We start from the raw sequence: 26,507 nt of genomic DNA, 5'->3' as shown, positions 1-26,507 counted from the left end.
GAATCAAGAAACCTTGAAATCTTCCTATTTGCTTATTTGCTCATTACTTAACCCACATATACTTCTGGTATTTCAGTGGAAGGCATTCTAAATCATACATCTGGGTTTGGGGTACATTTTTTATATGGACAATCAGAGAATGAATTACTTGAGGACATGAGATGTCTGGGCAGTTCTAAAGCCCCATTTGAGGTGGGACACTCTCATTGCTGTCAACAGCTTAACAGCAGTCACAGAGAACACCAACAGTTGGCTTCATCGAAGATTGTATATTTTTTCCTGATATATGTTGTAAAGTATTTTAGAAATGATTTGTAGTGTAATTACAGAGCAGTGGAGATTCAAAACAGAGAGAGTCAGCAGATTGCAAGTAACATTGCTGTCAAGTATGAGACAGTAGAAATAATTGAGGAAGAAAGATGAATAGGGCATTGTATTCAGAGTGTTGAATGGCTGACATTTTGGTGGTATCAGTGTCCATAGCATGATGATGATATTCTATGACTGAAGTAGATTGGGAAAGAAAATTACTGAATAGTAGTTTGAGAAGCAGAGAGACTAACTTGCTGGATAGGTATTCTACAGTGATTTTTAAGCTATCAAAGTATATTACACGACATATTATATAGAGAAAGTAAGTAAGCCAAGAGCCAAAGTCACAATTTCTAAAGAAAAGTATCCAGAAGTTTTTAAAAGTTCATTTATTTAAAAACTTTTATTGAGCATCTACTATGTGCTAAGTGCTGTTCTCGGTACTTGCACTAACAAAAAAGAAAAAAAAACATATGTACTCATGGGGTTCCTATTCTAACAAGAGGATACAGAGATTAATTGAAAAATTATACAGTACTGAGTTAAAGAAACACATTTTGGTAAAAGTGTAAAATAAAAGAATACGAGATGATCAAGGAGGTCAAGGAGATTTCTCTAAGGAAGAAATATTTGATCTGAGAACTGAGGATGAGGAATTAAATAAAAGATTTTTAAAAAGGCAAGAGTTGGAGTTTGGCAGGAGTGTCCTCAGCAGAAACAAAATCATCGAAAAAAGATATGTGTAAGACTGTAATATGACATAATTCATGAACAAAGATAATACTGTTACATTTGAAACATAGAGAGGGGAAGGGAGAGCAAGAAAGAATGTACTAAACCTACAGAGTTGAAAAGCCAGGCAGTGGTTGCTCATACAGTATGATGAAAGTCATATAAAAGATAGGACATCAATCATAATATTGCAAAAGAAAATGCAAGTTATTGAAATGCTTAAAAAAGGAAGTGACGATAGTTTTAAAATATTAAATAATTACTACAGTAGTAACTATTGTTGGAAGTTTTGTCTGAATAATATTAGTTTCAGTGTGGAAGAGGCATTTACGATGGTTAACATTGGGAAGTATATCAGTTATTAGCATGTTCAGCTGTAGTCATATAAAGAACACAATAAATATAGCTTGAAATGATAGAAGGTTATTTCTCTCTTATATAAACAGTAAGTTCAGGATGCCAGTTTTCAGGACTAAGTGCCTTTTATGTTACTGTCTAGACCTTTCATCATTCTGTATCAGTCTCCAAATGGCTGCACCAGCACAAACGCCAACCAGTAGTCTAACCAGTTGGAAAGAGAGAAGGAAAGTAGAAGGATATGCCATTTTCTTTAACACCTTCCTAAAAGGTACACACACCCCTTCTTTTTGCATCTCATTGGCCGGAATTTAGTCACATAGCTTCAAGGGAGCCTATAAATACAGACTTTATCTTTTGCCCAATAAATGAGGAAAAAAGGAAGAATGAATATTATGGTCAACTACGTGTTTTGACTTAGGATATGAGGTTGACATTAATCTAATTTCCAGCCCTGAGATTCATGGACTGTGGGAAAGTAAGCAGTCTTAACATATTTACAGGCTGTTATCACAGCTCTCCTGATGTTCAACACATATTATACTCTACTAACCAAAACAATAGTTGCATCATATCATTTTATAAGTGTAAATTGAATTTGACATAAGGAAGAAATGAATGTTATCTTTATGTATCTGAAAGGAAAATGTCTTGTCCTTAGTTTAGTGGCTGATTTAGTCAGGGATCTGCAGGAATCATGTAACTATATGTATCCACAGTCATCTCTGTAAGATTACTTTCGAAAAATAAGGGCTGTGTTCAAGAATAATCCACTGGCTCAAGAAATAATGAGCTAGTGTTTGTGAATTAGACTCTCAATTTTTGAGGGTATTGAATTATAGTTTTCTATGTTAGCAAGCATGATTTAGAAATGTGGTTTGGAACTCTCAAATTTTTATTTTAAAAACTACAAAGAGATACATTCAAGCACACTATAATTATATAAAGAATCAGAAAAATGCTTAAGTAATCCACATGAAGACAAGTAAAAAGAAACAGGGACAACAAGCAGAGGAAACAAATGGCAGAGTTCTAACATCTCAATAATTAATGTAAGTGGTCTAATTATAGTAGTTAAAAAATAATGATGGGTAGAGTGGATTAGAAAACATGACCCAGGGCTTCCCTGGTGGTGCAGTGGTTGAGAGTCCGCCTGCCTATGCAGGTGACACGGGTTCGTGCCCCGGTCTGGGAAGATCCCACATGCTGCGGAGCGGCTGGGCCCATGAGCCATGGCCTCTGAGCCTGCGCATCCGGAGCCTGTGCTCCACAATGGGAGAGGCCACAACAGTGAGAGACCCGCGTACCGCAAAAAAGAAAAGACATGACCCAACTATATGTTGTTTATAAGAAACTTACATCAAATTCAAATTCATTGACATAGGTATAATATGTTGAAAGTAAAAAACAAACAAAAAAACCCTGCTAGACAGAAAATCAGCAAATATTTAGAAGATTTGGACAACACAATCACCCAACAGAATCTAAGTGACTTATCTATAGAGCGCTCCTCCAAACAAAAGGTAAACATTTCTTTAAGCACTATGGAATATTCATCAATATAGACTATAGCTTGGACCATAGAAGAAACTTCTACAAATGTCAAAGAACTGAAATCATATAGAGGATATTCTTTGACCTTATAGCTGCTTTAATCATAATAGCCCACACTGGAAACAAACCAGGTATCTTTTAATGGATAAATGTTTAATTGGTACATCTATACCGTGGAATAACTACCCAGGTAAAATGGAATAAACTACTGACAGAGTCAACAACTTAGATTAATCTCAAAAAAAAAAAATCTTACAAAATTTTGGATATGGAGAACAGGTTAGTGATTACCATGGGTTAAGGCATGGTGGTAGTGATGAGAATTTAAGAAGGTTGGGTGTGATTATAAAAGGGCAAAATGAGGAAGCCTTGTGGTGATGTAACAGTTCTGTATCTTGACTGATGAAACTCAGTGATAGGGAACTCTAAATCTGGAACTTAATGGCACCATTAAAAAATCTACCGTATTTTCTCTCCATTTACCACATTTGTTATATGAGTTTTTATGTGAGCCTAATTTCCCTGATGGTAACAAGAGGTATGTAGCATTACAGTATATTACACCTAAAAATAAAAATGTCCAGAGGACATAGAGATTATGGTATTCTTGTAGATCTTCCTTTGAAGTGAGAACATTTTTCCTAGGAACTTACTTATGCCTACTTGTAGCCCACCCCATTATCAGCTGGCTTCCTTTAATTCTTCATTGTCATTTCTTTATTCTTAACTGCTCAAGTCTCAAACAATTACTCGTAATGGAAATTAAATCATCAGAATTGCTGAGATAAATTTAGACGAATCCCAAGCTCTTCTCTCTCCATGTTGTGAACGCGCTGGGGTCAAGCTCCCTGAGGAGTAGGATGGCCTTTCCTGAGTCTTCTAGGCTGCGTCCTGTGCATCAAGGCTAATGAGTACAGCATGTCATCACTGTAATGGACATGCATGCTATCCGGGGGCAAGACAGAGTTTTACATAAAGTTCCAGGTGTGGAAATATTTACCTGGACCATTTTATTTATGCATGTAGAAATACTTGACCATCATCAAAGTTCCAAATGTTATGTTTTCCTTTTTTTTTTTTTTGCTAAAGAATGATATACTTGGTTGAGTGACTCCAGACACTTTGTAGGTATTCTTTCTTACTGGGGATATGGGAAAGAGGCCTTTGCTTCCTCACTGCATGGATGTAAATGAACCATTTAAGCAAAATTTAGGCCACAGCAAAGCCTTGTCTCCAAGTAACTTGATTGCTTATTTGGTCACTTACATTTTCAAGTTTCAGCATTTAAGACCCTGATTAACATTAAACATTTTGTTATTTTGAAACTTTTTTTTTTTTTTTTTTTTTGCGGTACGCGGGCCTCTCACTGCTGTGGCCTCTCCCGTTGTGGAGCACAGGCTCCGGACGCACAGGCCCAGCGGCCACGGCTCATGGGCCCAGCCGCTCCGCGGCATGTGGGATCTTCCCAGACTGGGGCATGAACCTGTGTCCCCTGCATTGGCAGGCGGACTCTCAACCACTGCGCCACCAGGGAAGCCCTATTTTGAAACTTTTGAAGGCAAAAATCTCTATCTCTTTTCTATTCAGACAATCCAAATTAGGCATTCACTTTCAATTTAGAAAAACACTTCTAAAAGCTGGAATACTTTTGTTCAGATATTAAATAGACCCATGAACTGATGATTTCTAGTCTACATAACATTTCTCTTACTCTCCTGCTCTGTTCTCCAGTGGCTGCAGAGACTGTGGATTACCTCTCAAAAGCCATTCCTTTGCCTTATTCTGTTAATAGAGGCTGCAAGTTCTATTGTCATCTCTCAGACTCCATTCCAGTTGAGATTGGTCATGCGAACAGGTTCTGTTAATAAGATGTAGACAGAAATTGTGAAGCTCTCAGGCAAGCTGACGACAGGTACAGGCTTCGTTGGTTCATGAAATTTTGCTCTTTGTATTCCTGTACCTTTGTTCTTTTCTATCTGTAGTATAGATTTGATGCTAGGAGGAATTATAGCCGTATTACTATCTTACGAAAAAAGCTGCAGACTGAGAATAGTAGAACAAGAAGACAAAGCTACAGAGTGAAGTAAGTCAGAAAGAAAAAAAACCAAATATCATATATTAACGCATATATGTAGAACCTAGAAAAATGGTACAGATGAACCGGTTTGCAGGGCAGAAATAGAGACACAGATGTAGAGAACAAACGTATGGACACCAAGGGGGGAATGTGTGTCGGGGGTGGAGGGATGAACTGGGAGATTGGGATTGACATATATACACTACTGTGTATAAAATAGATAACTAATAAGAACCTGGTGTATAAAAAATAAATAAATTAAATAAAAAAATGATAGAGCTGCCTAGAGTATTGACAACTGCCTTGGATTTCTTAGAAATCATTTTAACTTATTTAATATTGACAATTGTTAAAGCATTATGATTGGATTATCAGTTGCTTATAGCTACACACATAGCTCCCTGAAGTAATCTGTAACTTAGAGAGTGTGGGTAGAGCTTTTCATTGTGTCAGTTACATAGTATTTGTAACACCTCATTGTTCTAGGAGAAGTTATAAACCAGATATTTGAGACTTTCCTCAGAATGATGAGGATGAAGATGGTGATGACAGTGATGATGATAACAATAAAGAAGGTGGTGACAGCCACAGTGTACAGGAAGCTATTGAGTATTTACTTTGTATCATGCATTGTTCAAAGCACTTGATAGATATTATTGCCTTTAATCTTTTCAATCATTTGATTTAAAACCATTCTATATGGATTTTGAAGAAGATAAAACTGACCTTTGAGTTAAATTATTTGCTCAAATATGGCCAGCAAGGGAGTGGTAGGATCTGACTCCGCAGCTGTCTGCTATACTCACTAATTCTGACTGCCTTATGCCTACTCGAAAGTGCTGAAAGGTCTGCCATTTGTTTTAACAGTATTACCATAACAGTAATTATATAACCATATAATAATTATATTATAATTATATAACCATAACAGTAATTATATAACAGTATTACCACTCAGTATTACCACTCTTGAACATTTTTATTGTATTTTTGCAGGGTTTTTTAAATGTACGTAGACACTTTCCTCCAAGTGTCACACTGTGGCTGGACCACAGGATTTTTCTGGATTGGCAGGCGTTGTAGAACAGTCCTCATGTAGATTCAGTTGTAGAACAGTCCTCACATAGATTCAGTTCTGTAGAAAATATGGAAACATCATATAATTTATATCCCTGGTAAAGGTAACTTACATGTATATATATATGTATATGTATATATGTGGGTGTGTATATATATACACATCTATATATACATTTATATGTATATGGAAAAATAAAAAACTATAAACATTTGAAAGTGTAAATGTTATTTCTTTTGCAATGGCTATAATAGTCACTAGACAATTTTTAAATAATTGTTTTTCTTTTTCTTTTGAATAAATCACTCTGCTGGTCAAAATAACCACAAAAGCTATAGAACCTCAAGCGGCTAAGTTTTAGAATGTTTTCTTTTTTAATGATGACAAAGTGAGTAAAAGAACATAGGCGTTTCACAGTATACTTAATTGTCAAATTGTCATTTTTTTATTAGCTTAAGCTTTATGTAATCAATTCACTTGAGACATGAAGTATCTTTGAATTCCTTATCACTAGAAACTTTACCGTTAATTGTTATTTTATGTGATTTATACACATCTCATATTATTTTTATTGTTTCTGTCTGTCTACACAGGAGCATACTAGTCAGTGTTCATGTATTTTTTAGGTGTTTTACCATATATTATTGTTTGAATTTCCAAATTACAAGAGAGTTAGACAAAGATCAGCCTTTATTTGTTGTTAGTAGGAAACAGTCTAATGGTTTAATTCTTATGATTCAATTCATACTGTAATGCAATCACAGAGATCTTCATTTGGTAGGGAGCAGAGTACATTTCTTTTCTTTCTCTCAGTTTTATTGAAATATAGTTGACATATAACACTGTATTAGCTTAAGGTGTGCAACATAATGATTTGATGTACGTATATATTGTTAAATGATTAACACAATAAGTTTAGTTAACATCCCTCACCTCAAAATAGTTTTTTTTCTTTTGATGAGAACATTTAAGGTCTGCTTTCTTAGGAACTTTCAAGTATATAATGCAATATTAACTATAGTCACTATGCTGTACATTAGATCTCCAAAACTTAATCATCTTCTGAATGGAAGTTTGTATCCTTTGACTGTCATCTTCCCATTTCCACCACACTTCAGCCCTTGGAAACCACCATTTTACTCTCTGATTCTGTAGGTTCAGATTTTTAGTTTCCACATATAAGTGATATCATGGAATGTTTGTCTTTCTCTGTCTGATTTACTTCACCTAGCATAATGCCCTCAAAAGCCATTCATGTTTTCACAAATGGCACTATTTCTTTTTCGTCTGTGGCTTAGTACTGTTCCTGTGTGTGTGTAGCATACATTCTTTATTTATTCATCAATGGTAACTTAGATTGTTTCCATGTCTGGGCTGCTGTAAATAATGCTGTAATGAACACAGGATATAGGTATTTCTTTGAGATACTGATTTTGTTTCCTTTGAATATATACCCGGAAGTGGTATTTCTGGATCATTCGGTAGTTCTATTTTCAATTTTTTGAAGAACCTTCATACTGTTTTCCATAGTAGCTGCATTGATTTACATTCCCACCAAGGTGCACAGGGGTTCCCTTTTCTTCACATTCTCACCAACATTTATTACCTCTTGTGTTTTAAATGTTAGGCATTCTCATTGGTATGAGGTGGTATCTCATTGTGGTTTTGATGTGTACTTCCCTGATTAGTTGAGTACCTTTCATGTATGTACATGATGGTCATCTGTATGTCTTCTTTAAAATGTCTATTCAGTTCCTCTGACCATTTTTTTTTTTTTTTTGCGGTACGCGGGCCTCTCACTGCTGTGGCCTCTCCCATTGCGGAGCACAGGCTCCAGACGCACAGGCTCAGCGGCCATGGCTCACGGGCCCAGCCGCTCCGCGGCATATGGGATCCTCCCGGACCGGGGCACGAACCCATGTCCCCTGCATCGGCAGGTGGACCCTCAACCACTGCGCCACCAGGAAAGCCCCCTCTGACCATTTTTAAGCAGTTTTTTTTTTTTTTTCTATTTAGTGGTATGAGTTCTTTATATATTTTGGACACTAATCTCTTATCAGATATATGATTAGCAAATATTTTGTTCCATTCCATAAGCTGACTTTTCATTTTGTTAATGGTTTATTTTGCTGTGCAGTAACTTTTCAGTTTGATGTAGCCTTGTTTGCTTATTTTTGCTTTTGGTGTCAAATCCAAAAATGAATTTCTTTTATTTTGACTAAGTTGTTTCCTATTACTTATTGTACTCTCTTGATAGTAATAAATTCCATAATTCTTTCTACATTTCAAATCAGCTATTGCTATATCTGGATGCAATACAGAATCAATTATGGATGATATACCAGTTAGAATAGCTAGAATGCTGTTTTGCCTCCAGGTGTCACATATAGTAATTACTGTGACGTGTATTAGAAAGAATAACAAAATACCATCATTTCAACAACAAATTTGCATGTATTTTTGAAATCATATTCATAAATGCAAAAAACTACAAACCGAGAGTAGATAAGGAAAGAATGTTATACATATGAAGGGTTTGTTCTTTGAAAATGTGCTTAATTAAGATACTGCAGTATAGTCTGTATATTCCTCCCCCATGAGATTCTCTTTTATACATTACACTGGAGTGGATTATAATACTGACACAATGCTAAGAAACACAGTGTCTGTTTCTTTTACTACAGCAACAGTATTCTCCACTTGGCTTGGTTTTCATTTTGCTTTCCTGTTAATCTTTCCTTCTTTCTTTGTTTTTAAAGACTTAGGAAGAGGGTACATTATCAATGTATACAATAAACTTTACAATTTTGAAAAAATATACTGAATTAGAATTATAAACCCTGGGATGTCACACGAGAACAATGTAACATACTGCTCTAGTTTATTACATTATGGGGTATAGCACTTAACTCTTATTTTATCACTGGGTGTCAAGTACATACCTGAGTCTATTTGCAAGTTTTTAATTTAGGAACTCTTTAAAATTTGTTTATTTTAACAAAACTGGTACTTAAAACTGTGTTGGAGTTTTATGAATATTAGAATCACCTCAAAATTTGAATATCTCAGATAATTATTGTTTTCAATGACTTCATAAAAAGAGAATCTCTGAAATTATCTGACTAGTCATGGTCATACTTCATGCAGGTATTTGTCATGTTATAATATCTAGTATGTACATCTGTAGCTTTATAAGTCTCTCTGTATCTATATACACATATATTGTTATTGTTTTTTATTAAGTATATTAAACGTAAAATGAAAATTCACTTCAAATTTAACTTTTTAAAGGCTTGTTTGTATATATTATATTTTACCTGTGTCTCATGTCTCCAGAGAGTCATTCTATTGCTGCTTCTTTTAATGTATGAAAAATAGGACCAGAGTAAAATTATGAGAAATAAGAGAAAAGAAGTGGAAATACTTTCATATTATTTCACAGATATTTTTCCTTTAATTGCACATCATCAGATAAGATTATTGTGTTGATTTCTGATTTTATGAAAGTTCACAAATCTAAGGTCATAATCTTTTACAGATTAATTTATCATAGTTCCCAGACAAGCTGAAGATGAGAACAGAGCTGGCATAAGTTAAATTTAGACCATTAACATGTTTTTACAAAATTTAAGTTAAACATTTAGTTGCTAAGAATAACGATATTTTAGGATTTCTATACGATAGAAAAGTAAAATACAAATAAAATAACACATGTGAAGATTAATGTTAGGAATGAGATACTCAGGGAAGCATAAGGAAGTAAGGGAGAGAAAATTTTGGAAAAGGTAAAGTTAAAATAGTGATAGACCCTGATATAGTCTTTCTTAACAGGAGTCTGAATTTAATGCCGAGTGATTCTGAACTATTGAATTACTGAGATGGACTCCCTTAAACCCACATCACTCATCTTCTTAATATAGTAAAGTGAATTAATACCACCTTATACATCATGCTTTGCTCATGTCAGCTAGCAGTAAAATTCTTCACCAAAAATGCTTCTATATACCTCTTACAAATATCACTGCTACTCTTACTTGCTTTTGCCTATCTTTGACAATGATGCTTCTGATACACTTCGTTTCTGCCCTATACATTTTGGAATAACAGTTGATGTAGAGTTTCTTTTAATGTCAGTTTTTGAGAAATGTATACAGAGTATAAATTTTTCTTATTCTCACTGTGGATTTTAAGACTTAAAAAAAATAACGCTTGTTCTAAGAATGAGAAAATTGAATAGGAAATGAGTAGTTTTTTCTTTTCTGTTTATTTCAATTCTAAACAATTGGTTATTCTAGGAATAATTTAATTTTTTCTACCATCCAATTAACTTTTCCCTCCATCCACGGAGTCAAGACAGGGATAGCACACTCACAGTTAGTTCACGACTCTCCCAGAGTCAAGAGTAAACCCGTTCTCAGGTGGAGACCACAATTCATAGGATGTCTACCTACATCAAAGAGGGTCAGGAAGAGACTCACAAAAGGGAGTTAGACAGTATTTTTCTTACTCTCTTCTTTCCCTTCATTAAGGGGAAAAATGTCTCAGTATCAGAATAACATCGTGATTTCCTGGAGGTTCTCAATCTCATCAACCAAGGTGAAGAGGGAACTTATGAACTTGGAGAAAACTAGCCCCTCCCTAACAGAGTAGAAGAGTCAACACTCATCTTAGGTGGAAATGCTTGTCTCCCCTAGGCCATTTACCATCCTCATCATAGATCAAGGAATAATCAATATAACTGAAATAAGAACCTGCATCCACAGGCCTACTTGTTTCTATGTACAGGGATCGGGAGAGACCCTAGCACACATTGCTTACCAGTGATCGTTATTTTAGGAAAATTTTAAGATGGATTGAACTGAAAGGGTTGCTTATATCTATATCCTGGTAGATGTGTGGCAATGTCAGGTGAGAAGGTGGAGGAAAAATATTTGAGTTGGCATTGTGTTTAACTGAGACTCTGTTGTTTGTGAAATTACTCATCTATATTTTTATTAAGTTAATTTTTAAAAATAAAAATTCTAACCTAGGGAGTTGCTATACAAATAAGAGTAGCAAACTCTATAGGTTATTTCTCCACTTAGAAATTCCTTTATTAATATGCTATACATAGTGCTTTGTGGAACCTGCTTTGGGGAAGGGTGGCTTCACTACTAAATATGAAAAACAACCAGTAAGGAAAAATACTTAAATGCAAATGAATCTGTAACTAATTATAGAAAAATATGTATTGACCAACCATGTGAAAGTGGCTAGAACAAAGGGAAGGGTTTTATGTGCAATGTTCTTATTTCTGAAAATAAATGCCTGCTAAAGGCTTTTTGTCCTTTATTTAGTCAGTATTATTAGCCAGAATAGGCTAGGCTTATGCGGTTATAAATAAATCTTGAGATCTTAGTGCTTAAGACAAGAAAAATTGTGTGTATTTCTTAGTTTGATGATTTGAAAAAAAATTGTATGTATAGATATTGAGAAATACAGCTAGATAGATATAGGTGTAGGTAGATAGGAGAGGGTTGAGTGACTCTCCTGTGTGGCATGATGCTCCCTTAATTCAGGCTTCTTGCATGTTCTGACTCCACCATCTCTTAGCTGTTCAGATAGGAGAATTTTGAAAAAGCATATATTTATCCATCAGTAAACCATATGTTTACTTTGGTTCAGAAGTAGCAAATATGTTGGCTGATTGGCATTAATTATATGACCGTGCCTAAATCGAGAATAGCGAAATGCGTATAGGTTTTTGGTAAGGCTAACACTCTCCTGCCTAAATATTTTTTTTCTATAAGTTTTGTAATAGTACTGGGGAAAGAATCTAATTAGGTTACATGGTGGTTATGAAATCAACAAATCATTTCATCACTAGTTTGAACATTGAAAAATACTTCCTCATACTATACTTTAGTACTAAATTTTATTGATCAGATTTTCACATTTATAAAAGAGTCTCTATAAGATATAAAAGAAATTATAAAGGGAGACTCATGGGTGGATGAAAATGACAACTGACATGCAAAAATGGAAAGTACGGCATATTGAAATTCTATAACTATAGATTGGAATAGATCTCATTATTTCCTGAAATATCTTTTTGGTTGCAAATACACGCAGCATAATTTCATACTACATAATAGAGGTTGAGGTTGATAATGGCTACAGCCTATTTATTTATATTATTGAAATTTAAATCTGCAAGAATTTTTTGAGCACCTACTCTATTCAGAGCACTGTAGTAAGCATTAGGAATTAAAAACGTTAATCTGACATATTCTCCAGAAATTTACATTCTACTGAGGGAAACAAACACATATGACCACTGCAAAACAAAGCAGACAAATGACTGTTGTAATAAATGTTTGTTTTTCAATGAGAATATAGGAGATAGAGATTATTTCTGATTCAAGGAATTGAGAATTTGTTCTGGAAAGAGGTTCTCATTGAGTATTGTCAGAACATGGTTAAGCAGACAAGTAAATTAAGATGATATCTAGTAAAAATATCCATGGGTAAAATATACAAGGAGAGGGTTTTTCTGGAGATGTTCTGGGAAAAACTGTATGCTTTATTCAGCTGGAGCATATGATAGGATAAAATAATAATGATAATGTCAATATTATTAGTAGTAGATAATCTATTTAATGCTTGCTCTGGGCCAAAACTATGAAAATTTCCTATATATTAATTCTTACACAACTGTATAAGATAGGTTATCTCATTCTTCTCATCTTATGGAAGACAAAATTGAGTGCTTTAGTAACTTTAACAGGTTTATACATCTAATGAGTTATAGATCTGAGATTCAAACCAAATGGGGAGGAAAGTAACAATGGAGCAAGGTAAATAACACAGTAAGACCCTGAGGGTATTCACTATTTGGGACAAACATTCATATTGATGTCTTTGGTTTGAGGGGTACAAAAATCAAAGCCCAGGCCAAGGCCACGCAGGGTGAGAAGCCTATTAAAACACCTGCCCGAAGGCTACACCCTCAGGGTGAGGATTGTGATCCATGACCCCACAGCCTAAGAAGGTTCAGGGAGGTTTTAGGAGTTACAACTTCAGTCATGGACTCAAATAACCAGGCTATGCACTAGGTTATGCAAATTCCAATAAAGGAACTGAGATGGGAGAGTCTAGGGTAAACATGAAGAATGGAAAGCAGGCTAAAATACAAAGTATGTAAACCAAAAGAAGTAAAATATGTTACTTTTTATACAATGGTTAAACATCCTTTAAAAAGTATGTTTATTAGAGGTTAATTTCATTTTCAGAATATTTTCATAGAGAGGCTTATTTTACAAAGGTTGATAACTAGATATGGCACAGTTTGATCTTATGCCCAACAGCATGTGAGCTGACAAAACTAGATAATATTTGAGTGAAAGACAAAGCAATATATTTTTCTCCATGTTCATCAATCCTTCAATGACACATATAATCCTGGAGGAAAATAAATCTTCATTTGATTTGTAATAATTATCACGCCTATAATTGCTAAATCTCTCTTCTTCATATTCTCTCTCCCTGTATATATACGGGCATATGTATGTGTATGTAATATAAAACTATAAATTCATATATACTCTATTATATAATTATATACAGTATATACTATATAAAAATTGTTTTATATATAGTATACTTATTGCGTAATTTGTGTATATAAAATTTCATATATATTTATGTAATATATTATAGAATCTATAAACTTACATTAAACTTAGGAGGGAGTTTTTGGTTTTGTCGGAATAGACATAAAATAAAGGCTAAGAAACCTTAACGTTACTCTTACTGTTGTAGATTAGCAAGTTAATTCAAGCAACAGAAGATAAATATTTAGCAAGAAAACAAATTGTTTGCTAAGGTAAAATACTCAACGTATTGGATTGGAACCTAAAACAGAGTTCATGCGAGATGCACTATTATTTCCCACCTGTTCAGTTCTTTCTTTGAAATATCAATGGCTCTTACTCCTGGGTATGAAAACTTAAAAGCTCTCTTGGTAGAAGCTGTGTCAACCATCAAGCTTGGGAATTCCCTGGCATTCCAGTGGTTTGGACTCCGCGCTTCCACTGCAGGGGGCATGGGTTGTATCCCTGGTTGGGGAACTAAGATCCTGCATGCTGCGTGGCTGGCCAAAAGAAAAAAAATTAAGCTTCTATTTACGCTGCCATCCCTCTTACATAAGAGAAACCCAAAGTTATGACTAATGGGTGTGGTTGCATTATTTGTCAAAGTAAAATAGTTAGTTTACCTTGACCCTTAAAAATATAGCAGGGATGAAAGCAAAATGACTTAGGGAAGTTTGGATTTGGGAATGATATTTTTCAAAAGATGGGAGCTGTAACACAGTTTTGTGGCATTTTAGGCAGAGCTTTAGTTAAAAATCCTACCTTACCTATTTTTTAAATAAGAAAATCCATACTTATTAGTTTTCTCACTATTTCCACCCTATGATTAGATATATAATAATCCATTTGGTGTGAATAATATCCATAATCAAAACAATTTCCACATAATTTAAGTAATTCCTGTAGCAAACTATTTGATAAGAAAAACATAATTGTTGAAGGCAAGTGTGTTGTTGATATTATCTTAGCTACATTAATTTAAATGTGCTCAATATTACATGAGAAAGAAAAAAGTTAGATATGTATTACTATATTTTTATACTTTCCTTAAAATTTTTCTGTAAACATAAGGCAGTTTTATCAGTCTTACATATGAAGATAGCATTAACTTTTATAATAACATCTTTAAATGTGAAGGATAATGACGCCTTTTACATAAAAGCTTGTCATGGTTGTAACATTGTAAAATGCAGAATGGAAGCCAAGAAGATGAATTACTTTCCCAAATAGCCCGATAAATGGAATCCAAAAGTTGTTAAGAATGGCATTGGTAAAATAGTATATTGGGGATTTTATTATACAATTTTGATTTTAAAAGAGTGGTAAAATTTTGTCTGGTTTCAAATGAGACAATTCAACTATGAAAATAAGTGCTGACATTGTATGCAGAAACTAATTAGGGTGTGGCTAAAGGAAATAAGTCAGCAGTATTAATGAGTCATTCAGATAAAAATTTCAATGTGCTTTTGCTTATTCTTTCTTCTATTTTTAGGTTAGGTTTCATGACAACCACTGTAAGTCAGCAAAGCAGAACATAATTTATATAGGCATGTGTTACTGTGTCATTCACAACTGCTATTTGTGTCAGATTAACACACTATGTCATGAATTGTAATTATTTCAGACTGAGTAACTTTCCTCCTCACTTCTACTATGACCTTCACTCCAGTTCAAACCTGTCTGCAGTATTCTATATCTGTCTCTTCTCTACCTTCAATTTACAATTTCCTTACTTGGTGTACTTTCACATTTCTTTGCTTGAATCCATGCCTTTAGTCAAAAGCCAACTGTAATTTTTTGTTTGCTTGTTTATTTTCTGTAGAGTATACAAAGGAGATCTAGGTAACTGGCCAGTTTCTTCCCTGCAGCTAACTGCCTAGCCTGAGCATGACAGAACAAGGAGAAAACAAGAGAAGGGAGATATGTAGGAAAATATAAAGGAAACGCTTTGAGTATTTAGTGGGGAAGATGAACTGTAAGCATCTGGACACAGAAAATAAGAGATTTAAAGTGAATAAGAAGGGACTTCAGAAACAGGAGGTGGGACAAAGAAGACATATTTCACATTGGCCAAAATAAAAGAGAAATGAGAAGACTAAAGAGTAGGAGGAAACGTGTGAAAAAACTTAATGAAAATCAGAGAGATCATTCACCATCTGTGAAATAAGCAATAAAGGCTAAACCGGTCTCACACCAAGCACTCTGGCTGTGGCTGATTGGCAAATGGTAAAGTCAGGGTTTAGGGCTGAAGGAGAAGAGAGACAATCACAGAGGGATTAGCATCTCAAAAAGAAGCCCAGAGGAAAAGGAAAAGCAAACTCTGAAAGAGCAAGGAAGCTTAGAGAAGGATTATGCAAGGGAAAAAGAAAAAAAATCCATTAAGAAAGGAGGAAAAGAAAATATAATATAAATGAAACTAAATTAGATGAACATTGGGAACAAAAATTGTAAGAGGCAAAAATGGTATTTTATGATTAAAGAATATGAAAAATACAGATAAAGTTATAGGAAAAAATCAGCCACTATTAATATACATGAGATTAAAAAACAGATATTTCTTTATATAATTAGGTTTATAGAGGTACTGCCTATGTGAAAGTAAAAAGTGTTCTGATAGCTACAGAAAGTTCCATAAACATCAATTTGCTGGGGCAGGAGGAAGGACCAAAACAGGTTCCTGGTTGACAGTTGAGGTCATTTTCTGTCTGCTAGTAAGAGAAGTAAGTAATATGTGAATGATGCCATATACATACATAACAGAAAAAGCTAGTCAAGACAGTTGACATTATAATATAAAACCAAAAATTTTTGGAAAGGCACTTGGTTTGTTCATGTCTTAAAACTAACGCCAACTCATAGTGAAAGGCGAAGCAAAAGACAGTGAAAAGACCTTGAGCCCTACATATTAAGACACCAAATAAAAGAAAAACATTTTAGAAACTTCAGAAACTTTTATTTCTTTTAGTGAAGCTCATTCAAGATAGAGAAAACATGATAGACAAGGATATGAATTGAAGCTATGTGTACAAATGTATCTGTCCATTTGTGTGTGTTTGTGTATGTTTTAATCAAAATAAATGCAGACAAAAATCTATCAGAATATAGAAGGTGTAACATAGCACTTAAACTGTCCAGAAACTTGTGTGTTCATTAATTAAATTATGAGTATAAATAAATACAGAGAAAGAGTTGTACACATGAGCATACATACACTCATCATACACAGAGAAAGGGGAAATGACAAAGTCTGTGATATATGAACCCACTCTCTTTTACTTAGCATAAGAAGGGGTATATCAGAAATATGCCACTTTCTAAAGATATTGACTTCATGCTATTAAAATGATTGTTTTATTGAAAAGATTAATCAACATATATTTAAACTTGTCTGTTTGGTGAGTATAACTATGTCAGTCACCCAAACAGGTACCAATTTGGTAAAGGAAACATTTTGTAAAGGTTGTTAATGGCATTCTGATCCTTTTAGGAAGAGAATCTTCGATGTAACAGACTCAGTCTTTACATTAATGTGTCTTTACATTATTTAATCTTTATGTATAGACTCAGTCCAAAAATCAATCTGTAATAATTAACCTTAAGACAACATAAACATAGCAAAATATACTTTTCAGTAAGTATACAGTAAGAATCTGCTGTGTGCTAGATTCTACCATTGAAAATAGAGAACAAATTGAGCAAATGAAGATAAGGTAAATCCATGTTCTTTAATGAGAACTAGATAAAGTGTGATATGAGTTACCTTGAGCATAATTATTATGCAAAGCACTATAAATGATTTCCAGTAAAGTTCTGAAGTTAATTTTAATTTTGTCCACATTAAAGATCTAGGGAAACTTAGTCCATATTGTGGCTCAAATAATTTTCTCTGTTGTTTACGTCTAGTTTTCTATTTGTCCTTTGGTTGTTAAGGTTGAGTTAACTTTAAATGTTTTAAATTTATTTTTAAATTTACCTACAGCCAGGTTCATTCTGTGTGGTATATGTTTCAAGAGTCGTGACAAATACATACAGTTCTTCGTCCACCGTCACAGTGTTGATATGGACTGGTTTCCACAGTCAAAAATATTCTCTCCCGTGTAACCCTAGTCCAGCATCCGGAATCCACTGATCTGTTTTTGTTTTCTTGTCCCTGTATTAGTGTCCTTTTTAGAATGTCATATAAATGGACTCATACCTTATATAGCCTTTTGAGTTTTCCATCTCTCACTCAGCGAAATGAATTTGAGAGCATCAATAGTTTTTATTTTTACTGCTGAGTAGTATTCTCTTGTATGGATATAACACAGCTTGTTTATCTATTAACCAGTTGAAGGACAGTTGATAGTTTCCAACTTGGGTCTATTATGAATGAAGGCTATAAATATTCACGTGCAGGTTTTAGAATGAACATAATTACTTAATTCCCTATAAGAAACACACTTCAAATGTAAACATATAGTTAGGTTAAAAATAAAAGAATCAAGCAATTTGTACCATGGAAACATTAAAGCAAATAAACCTGGGATAGCCATAATGATTTTAGACAAAACAAATTCCAGAGCAGGGGTTATTTTCAGGGATAAGAAGGAGCATAAATAATAAAAAAGAGGTCCGCTCTCCAAGAAGGCATATCAAATATGAATGTGTATGAATCTACAAATCGGACTTCAGAAGTCCTCGGCAGTCTTCTCTCCTGTGGAGCTGTAAGCAACAAAAGGTTCTACCTTTAATCTATCAGAAGGTCATTGTGTCATGTTTTGTCATCAAAAGAATCTTTAAATCTTATAAAACACTTATTTCTAATGAATAGAATAGGGAAGGAACTTTACATTGTCAAAAACTGGGAGACACTCAAGGACTGAGGTTAACATCTTGTTGATGTTAACGAACCACGTCAGTATTTTGTGCCTCCTGATATAATGCGATGAGAAGGATACTTCATCTTGTGATTTTTCCCCCCAAATTCTAACTCTAGTCTAATTATGAGAAAATATCAGATAATTCAGAATAAGGGACATTCTAAAAAAACACTTCACTAGAACTATTCAAAGCTTTTAAGTTCATGAAAAAAAAGGAAAGGCTGAAAAACTGTCATAGATTGGAAGAGACAGCAGAGTCATAACTAAGTGCAACATGATGTCTTGGCTTAGATCTTAGAACACTAAAAGAAAGTGAAAAAACTGATGAATTTAATCAATAATATTGTATCAATGCAATTTTTTGTTGTGATTAAGGTATCACATAATATAAGATGTTAATTTTAGGTGAACCTGGGAAATGGGTATCCAGGAACTCTCTGTCCTATCTCTGCAACACTTCTGTAAATATAAAATCATTTCAAAGTAAAATATGAAATAAATATACAAAACACCAATTGACCATAGCTTTACAGGTTTATTTCAGGACTATTTTGTTTCATTGATTAATATATATATATATATTTTGTTAATATTTATTGTCTTGATTACTCTAGCTTTATAATAAGTATTGAAACCAGGTTCTTTGGATTCTCTGACTTTGGTTCTTCTTTCCAGAATTGTTTTGCTATTCTTCTTCCTTTATTTTTCCATATTTCTGTCTGCCTTCTTTTGGATTGAGAATTTTTTATAATTCCATTTTATTTTCTCTATTAATTTATTATTTATACTTCTTACCTTTTAAAACAGTTTCCCTAGATTTTATGTCATTCACCATGAGTTAGAGCCTGCTTTTAAGGACTGTTACACGACTTTCACATGTAGCTGAAGGACTTTACAGCATGATAGTCCCAAATTCTCTCTGTAATTTTTTATGTTATTCTGATACATTTTAGTTTTACAAATGCTACTGAAACAATATAACATATGGAAATTATTTTTAGACAGATAATTATCTTTTATGACAATATATAAAATCAAAACTCAATTTTATTTCATCTTCATTTATTTCATTTCTGAGTTTCTTTATTTCTTTTTATAGATTCGTGTTTCTGCTTGGGCCATATTTCTTTGGCTAGCGAAGTTTTAACATTTCTTGAAGTGTGGGGTCTGATGGTAATTAATTATATCATTAATTTTGTCTGCAAAAGTCTTATGTCTTCTTCATTTTTTAAAATTAATAAACTTTATTTTTAGAGCAGTTTTAGGTTCACAGCGAAACTGAACAGAAAGCAGAGTTTTCGTAAACCCCCTGCCCCCGTCACCCCCATCCCCTCACAACACACAACCTCCTCTCTATCAACATCCCTCACCAGAGTGGTACATGTGTTACAATCTATGAACCTCTATTGACACATCATTATCAGCCCAAATCCAAAGTTTACCTTAAAGTTCACTCTTTGTATTGTGCATCCTACTGGTTTCACCAAATATATAATGACATGTACCTACCACTGTCGTATCATACAGAAAAATTTCGCTGCCCTAAAAGTTCTGTGTTCTGTTTATTTCTCCTTCCCCTGTAACCCTGGCCACCACTAATATTTTTTTACTGTCTCCATAGTTTCCCTTTTTCAGGATGTTATATAGTTGGAATCATACAGTATGTAACCTTTTCAGGTTAGCTCCTTTCACTTAATAATATGCATTTAAGTTTCCTCCATGTCTTTCCATGATTTGAGAGCTCATTTCTTTCTAGTGCCGAATAATCTTCACATTCTGAGTGTGCCACAGTTTACTTATCCATTCACCTATGGAGGGACATCTCCGTTGCCTCCAAGTTTTGGCAGTAATAAAAAAAAGCTGTAGTAAATATCTGTGTGCAGGTTTTGTGTGGACTTAAGTTTCAGTTCATTTGGGTAAATACCAGAGAGCTCAATTGCTGGATCATATGATATAAGTATGTTTAGTTTTGTAAGAAACTACCAAACCATCTTCGAAAATGGCTTACCATTTTGCATTCCCATCAGCAATGAATGAAGGGTCCTATTACTCCACAGACATGCTAGCATTTGGTGGTGTCAGTGTTCTTGTTTTTTAGCCATTCTGATTGGTGTGTAGTAGTATCTCATTTTAATTTGTAATTCCCTAATGACATACGACATGGAGCATCTTTTCATATGCTTACTTGCCACCTATATATATTCTCTAGTGAAGTGTCTGTTTAGAATTTTGCCCCATTTTTTTCTTACTGTTGAGTTTTAAGAGTTCTTGGTATATTTTGGATAATAGTCCTTTATCAAATGTGTCTTTTGAAAATATTTTCTCCTATTCTGTGGCTTTCCTTCTGATTCTCTTGACAGTGTCTTTTGCAGAGCAGAAGTTTTTAATTTTACTGAAGTCCAGTTTATCAATTATTTATTTAATGGATTCTGCCTTTGGTGTATCTGAAAGTCATTGCCATACCGACTGTCACCTAGATTTTCTCCTGTGTTATCTTCTAGGAGTTTTGTAGTTTTACATTTCACATTTAGATCTGCAGTTTGTTTGGAGTTAATTTTTGTAACTATCTTTCGTGGAAGAAAACGATCTTATCTCCATTGTATTACCTTTGCTCCTTTGTCAAATATCAGTCAAATAACTTCATATGGATTGATCTCTGGGCTTTCTGTTCTGTTCCATTGATCTGTTTGTCTATTCTTCTACCAATATCGCACTGACTTGATTACTGTAACTTTATGTTAAGTTGTGAAGTCAAGTATTTTCAGTCCTCCAAATCATTCTTTCCTTCAATATTGAGTGGGCTATTCGGCGTCTTTTGCCTCTACATATAAACTTTAGAATCATATGTTGATACCCCAGAATAACTTGCTGGGATGTTGAGATTGCATTGAATCATATCCCAGAAAATCTAGAGCTCGTTGAGAGTGTCAGAATAGGTTTTGTAGAAGAAATTATAGTAAATTGAGGCCTGAAGGAAGAGCAAGAGATGGACAGGTGAAACGGGGGGCGGCGTGGGTGTTGCAGGCTGAGTGTGCTGGGGAGCCGGGCAGTTCTGCATTATTATGGCAGATACAGATCATTCCCACTGTTAATAAATTGATTCTGTACCATGTGAAATAAGATGTGAGAATATATAGAAAATAGTATAGGATAAGATATATGAAAACAAAGCCCTACAGCCTAGGACAGTGGTACTAGGCTTACCTCGCTTTATTATGCTTTGCTTTATTGCACTTTGCAGATAATTGTGTTTTTTATATTGAAGGTTTGTGGCAACCCTGTGTCAAGCAAGTCTGTGGGCAAAATTTTTCCAACAGCAGTGGCTCACTGCATATCTCTGTTACATTTTGGTAATTCTCACAATATTTGAAACTTCTTATTATTATTGAATTTGTTACGGTGATCTGTGATCAGTGATGTTACTATTGTAATTGATTTGGGGCACCACAAACCACACCCACAGGAGGTGGAGAACTTAATAAACATAATGCATGTTCTGACTACTTCAACAACCTGCCTTTCTTGCGCCTCTCTCCCTCTCCTTGGGCCTCCCTATTCCCTGAGACACAACAATGTTAAAATTATACCAAATAGTAATCATACAGTGGCCTTCTAAGTGTTCAAGTGAAAGGAAGACTCCCACATCTCTCACTTTAAATCAAAAAATAGTAATGATTAAGCCTAGTGAGGAAGGCATGTCAAAAGCTGAGACAGGCTGAAAGCTGGGCCTCTTGTGCCAGTTAGCCAAGTTACGAATGCAAAGGAGAAGTTCTTGGAGGAAATCAAAAGTGCTCCCCCAGTGAACACGCAAATAATAAGACAGAAAACAGCCTTATTGCTGATATGGAGAAGGTTTTAGTGATAATCTGGATAGAAAATCAATCCAGCCATGAAACTCCCTTAAGCCAAAGCCTAACCCAGAGCAAGGCCCCAAGTCTCTTTAATTCCATGAGGCTGAGAGAGGTGCAGAAGAAGAGTCTGAAGCCAGCAGGGGTTGGTTCTCGAGGTTGGAAGAGAGAGGCCGTCTCTATAACATCAAAGTGCAAGGTTCAGCAGCAAGTCATCCAGAAGATCTCACTAAGATAATTAACGAGGTGGCTACATGAAACAACAGATTTTCAGTGTAGATGAAACAGCCTTCTATTGGAAGAAAATGCCATCTAGGACTTTAATAGCTAGAAAGGAAACGTCAGTGCTTGGCTTCAACGCTTCAAAGGACAGGCTGACGCTCTTGCTAGGGGCTAATGTTGCTGGTGACTTTCAGTTGAAGCCAGTGCTTATTTGCCGTTCTGAAAATCCTAGGGCCCTTAATGATTATGCTAAATCTACTCTGCCTGTGCTCTCTAAATGAAACAACAAAACCTGGATGACAGCACATCTGTTTATAACACGGTTTACTGAATATTTTCGTCCACTGTTGAGACTTGCTGCTCAGAAGAAAAGATTCCTTTCAAAATATTACTGCTTGGTGACAATGCACCTAGTTACTCAAGAGCTCTGATGGAGACGTACAGTGGGATGCATGTTGTTGTCATGCCTGCTAACACAGCACCCATTCTGCAGCCCATGGATCAAGGAGTAATTTCGACTTTCAAGTCTTATTATTTAAGAAATACATTTCATAAGGCTATAGCTACCATGAATAGTAATTCCTCTGATGGTTCTGGGCAAAGTAAATTGAAAACCTTCTGAAAAGGATTCATCATTCTAGATGCCATTCAAAATATTAGCGATTCATGGGAAGAGGACAAAATATTAACATTAACAGGAGTTTGGTGAAAGTTGATTTCAACCCTCATGGATGACTTTGAGGGGTTCAGGCCTTCAGTGGAGGAAGTAACTGCAGATGTGGTGGAAACAGCAAGAGACCTAGAATTAGAAGTGGAGCCTGAAAATGTGACTGAATTGCTGCCATCTCAGGAGAAAACTTGAATGGATGAGGAGTTGCATTTTATGGAGAAAGTGGTTCATGAGATGGAATCTACTCCTGGTGAAAGTGCTGTGAAGATTATTGAAATGACAACAAAGGATTTAGAATATTCTATAAACTTAGTTGACAAAGCAGCTTAAGGGTTTGAAAGGTTTGGCTTCAATTTTGACAGAAGTTCTACTTTGGGTAAAAAGCTATCAAATAGCGTTGCAGGCTACAGAGAAATCGTTCCTGAAAGGAAGAGTCAGTCAAAGTGGCAAACTTCATTGTTGTCTTATTTTAAGAAGTTGCCACAGCTACTCCAGCCTTCAGCAAACACCATCTGATCAGTCAGCAGCCATCAACATCGAGGCAAGACCCTCCCCAAGGAAAAAGATTAAACTCCCTGAAGGTTAAAATGATGGTTAGCATTTTTTAGCAATAAAATGTTTTAAAATTAAGGTACGTGCCTTTTTTCGTAGACAGAATGCTATTGCACAATCAATAGACTACAGTGTAGTGGAAACATAACTTTTATAGGCACTGGGAAACCAAAATTCGTGGGACTTGCTTTTGAAGTATTGATTTTATTGCTGTGGTCTGGAACTGAAAGTGTAATATCTCTGAGGTATGCCTGTAACAGTAATACTTCTGAGAAAATGCCTTAAGTCAGGGCATGGTGACTGGGAATAGTTGAGCTCTTTGGTTGGTCTCTGGCAGCCTAAATGTACACACAGATGATTATATCAAGACAAACAGTGTATTGAGAATAAGCCTATTTCAAAAATAGTATAATGAGAATATTTGCAAGAATAAAAATTATATTTTTTAAATAGGATTTATTTTCTCAATCAGTGTATTAGCTCAGGACACATTTATCCAACTGCATTTAAGGTACATAGTAAATAATTTCAATTACTGGAAATAATTAGTAATAAAGATAGGATAGAAATGAATAAACAAAAACCTGGATATGAGTAGAGGTGAAAAGTTTTGTGGAGAAAAAAAGTGTAACGCTTTAAAAAATTATTTAAACAAAAACTGACAACAAAAGAATTAATTTTTAAGATTCCTTTTCTATACCTGAAATTGATGGGAAAGTTTAGAATCATTCCCAAGGTGAGAGATCAGAACATGGAAAGGGGGGAGGGACAGCAAAAAAATAAAAAGGAGGAAAAGATGAATGTAAGATGAATGTTACCTTTGATAGAGGTCTGAGGAAAACACTGTAATAGGAAAGACATGTTGGAATATTCTGGAGGAAGTACTTCAAAAGCATGAAGAGAGTAAAAATGAAGTGCAAAGAATAGATATATTTTAGACTGGTAGAGGAGAGAAGCACACTGTTTTTCAGGTTACATTGATAAATATTTAGGCAAAGAGTGAAGAGGTTGAAGAGAAGAAAATTCAAACAAACAGAAAGACATAACATGAAAACAGTTACTTTTTTTATTACTAACAGTTCTGCCATGGGATGTGTTTATATATAAAAATATTGATTAAAAATTGGTCATTCTGTCCAATAATGTGGAAAAAAATGATTTTCAAAGGTAACAAAATTTATTGTTTTAAAATGAATTAAGAAAGGATATATAAAACCCTTTCAGTAAGATTGTTGTGAGAATAAATGAGATGTCACTCTAGCAATTTTTTAATAGAAAAACCTGTGAGGATAAATGAGATTATATACTGAAAGTACTATGAGTATCTTACACAGAAAACACTATATAAATTCACTGTATTCCTTTCATAATAGGTTTTCCCTTACCATTAGTTATTGAATCTTTAGTGTGCATAATATTGAAAGAGAAGAAACCATTATAGAAGATGGATGCAGTTTTTTTGTATAATAATTTCTTAAAGTTATATATATGTATATTAATATGAATTGTTTAATTAACATAACATTACATTTTAATGTCTTTTACTTGTTTATCAGAAGTGAAACATGCTTTATTGGCTTAATGCTGAAATATTTTACAAAGTGTGTGCTACAAATTCACAATGGTAGGCCTACAAGCTATTATTAAGTATTCATACTCAACATGAAAGCATGTTATAGTGATAAATAAAGATCAAGGTGGAATAGGTAGAGATAAAATTTGATGAAGTCATTTGCTCCTTTTATGAATGTAGACGTAAAATGAAATGTGGTCAATAAATATCATTGTTAGTGCTATTTAAATTTGAGACAAAAATATTATCCTTGTTCAACAATCACAACACACACAACAAAGCACTAATAATAGAAACAAATTCATCAGTCCAAGTTGCTGTTATTTACTGTATTTAATCAAAGTCACTTAATTTGACATCTCATTTTTTAAATGCAGAATTATAGATATGACATTTTTCATCAGTAATGAAGGTTATCTTCATTTTTGTAACTGTGACACATTTCTGGCAGTTAAGTCCCTAAACTGCAATTTTGTTGCTGATTTGTGAATTGTCTTTGCCTTTACTAATGAAATGATTTACTAAAGGATTTAAAAAACAACACCAGGGCTTCCCTGGTGGCACAGTGGTTGAGAGTCTGCCTGCCGATGCAGGGGACACGGTTCGTGCCCCGGTCCGGGAGGATCCCACATGCTACAGAGCGGCTGGGCCCGTGAGCCATGGCCGCTGAGCCTGCGCGTCCAGAGCCTGTGCTCTGCAATGGGAGAGGCCACAACAGTGAGAGGCCTGCGTACCGCAAAAAAAAACAACAAAAAACCACCAGCTTTTCAAATGTAGTTTCAGCTTCTTCTCATTGGAAGTAAATTAGATCCTCTTTGGACTGGAGCAGTATTGTAATAATTTGACAAATAGCACCTTTGTGACCTGATAGTATTAAGTAAAGCTTTTAGCATTGCATTAAACCTAAATTTAAGTAGTATTTTTATGCTGAATCCAAGGGTCACTAACCACTGTCTTGTGATAATTGCTAGAATGTAGCGGTGACATGTGTAAGAGACAATCCCAACATTCATTTTCCCTCTTTTCCCAAGAAAACATCTAA

This window comes from Phocoena phocoena, chromosome 21 (assembly GCF_963924675.1).
Source record: "Phocoena phocoena chromosome 21, mPhoPho1.1, whole genome shotgun sequence".
NCBI classification, from domain to species: domain Eukaryota; kingdom Metazoa; phylum Chordata; class Mammalia; order Artiodactyla; family Phocoenidae; genus Phocoena; species Phocoena phocoena.
The sequence above is the reverse complement of the archived record's forward strand: the minus strand, read 5'-3'. Positions refer to the sequence as shown.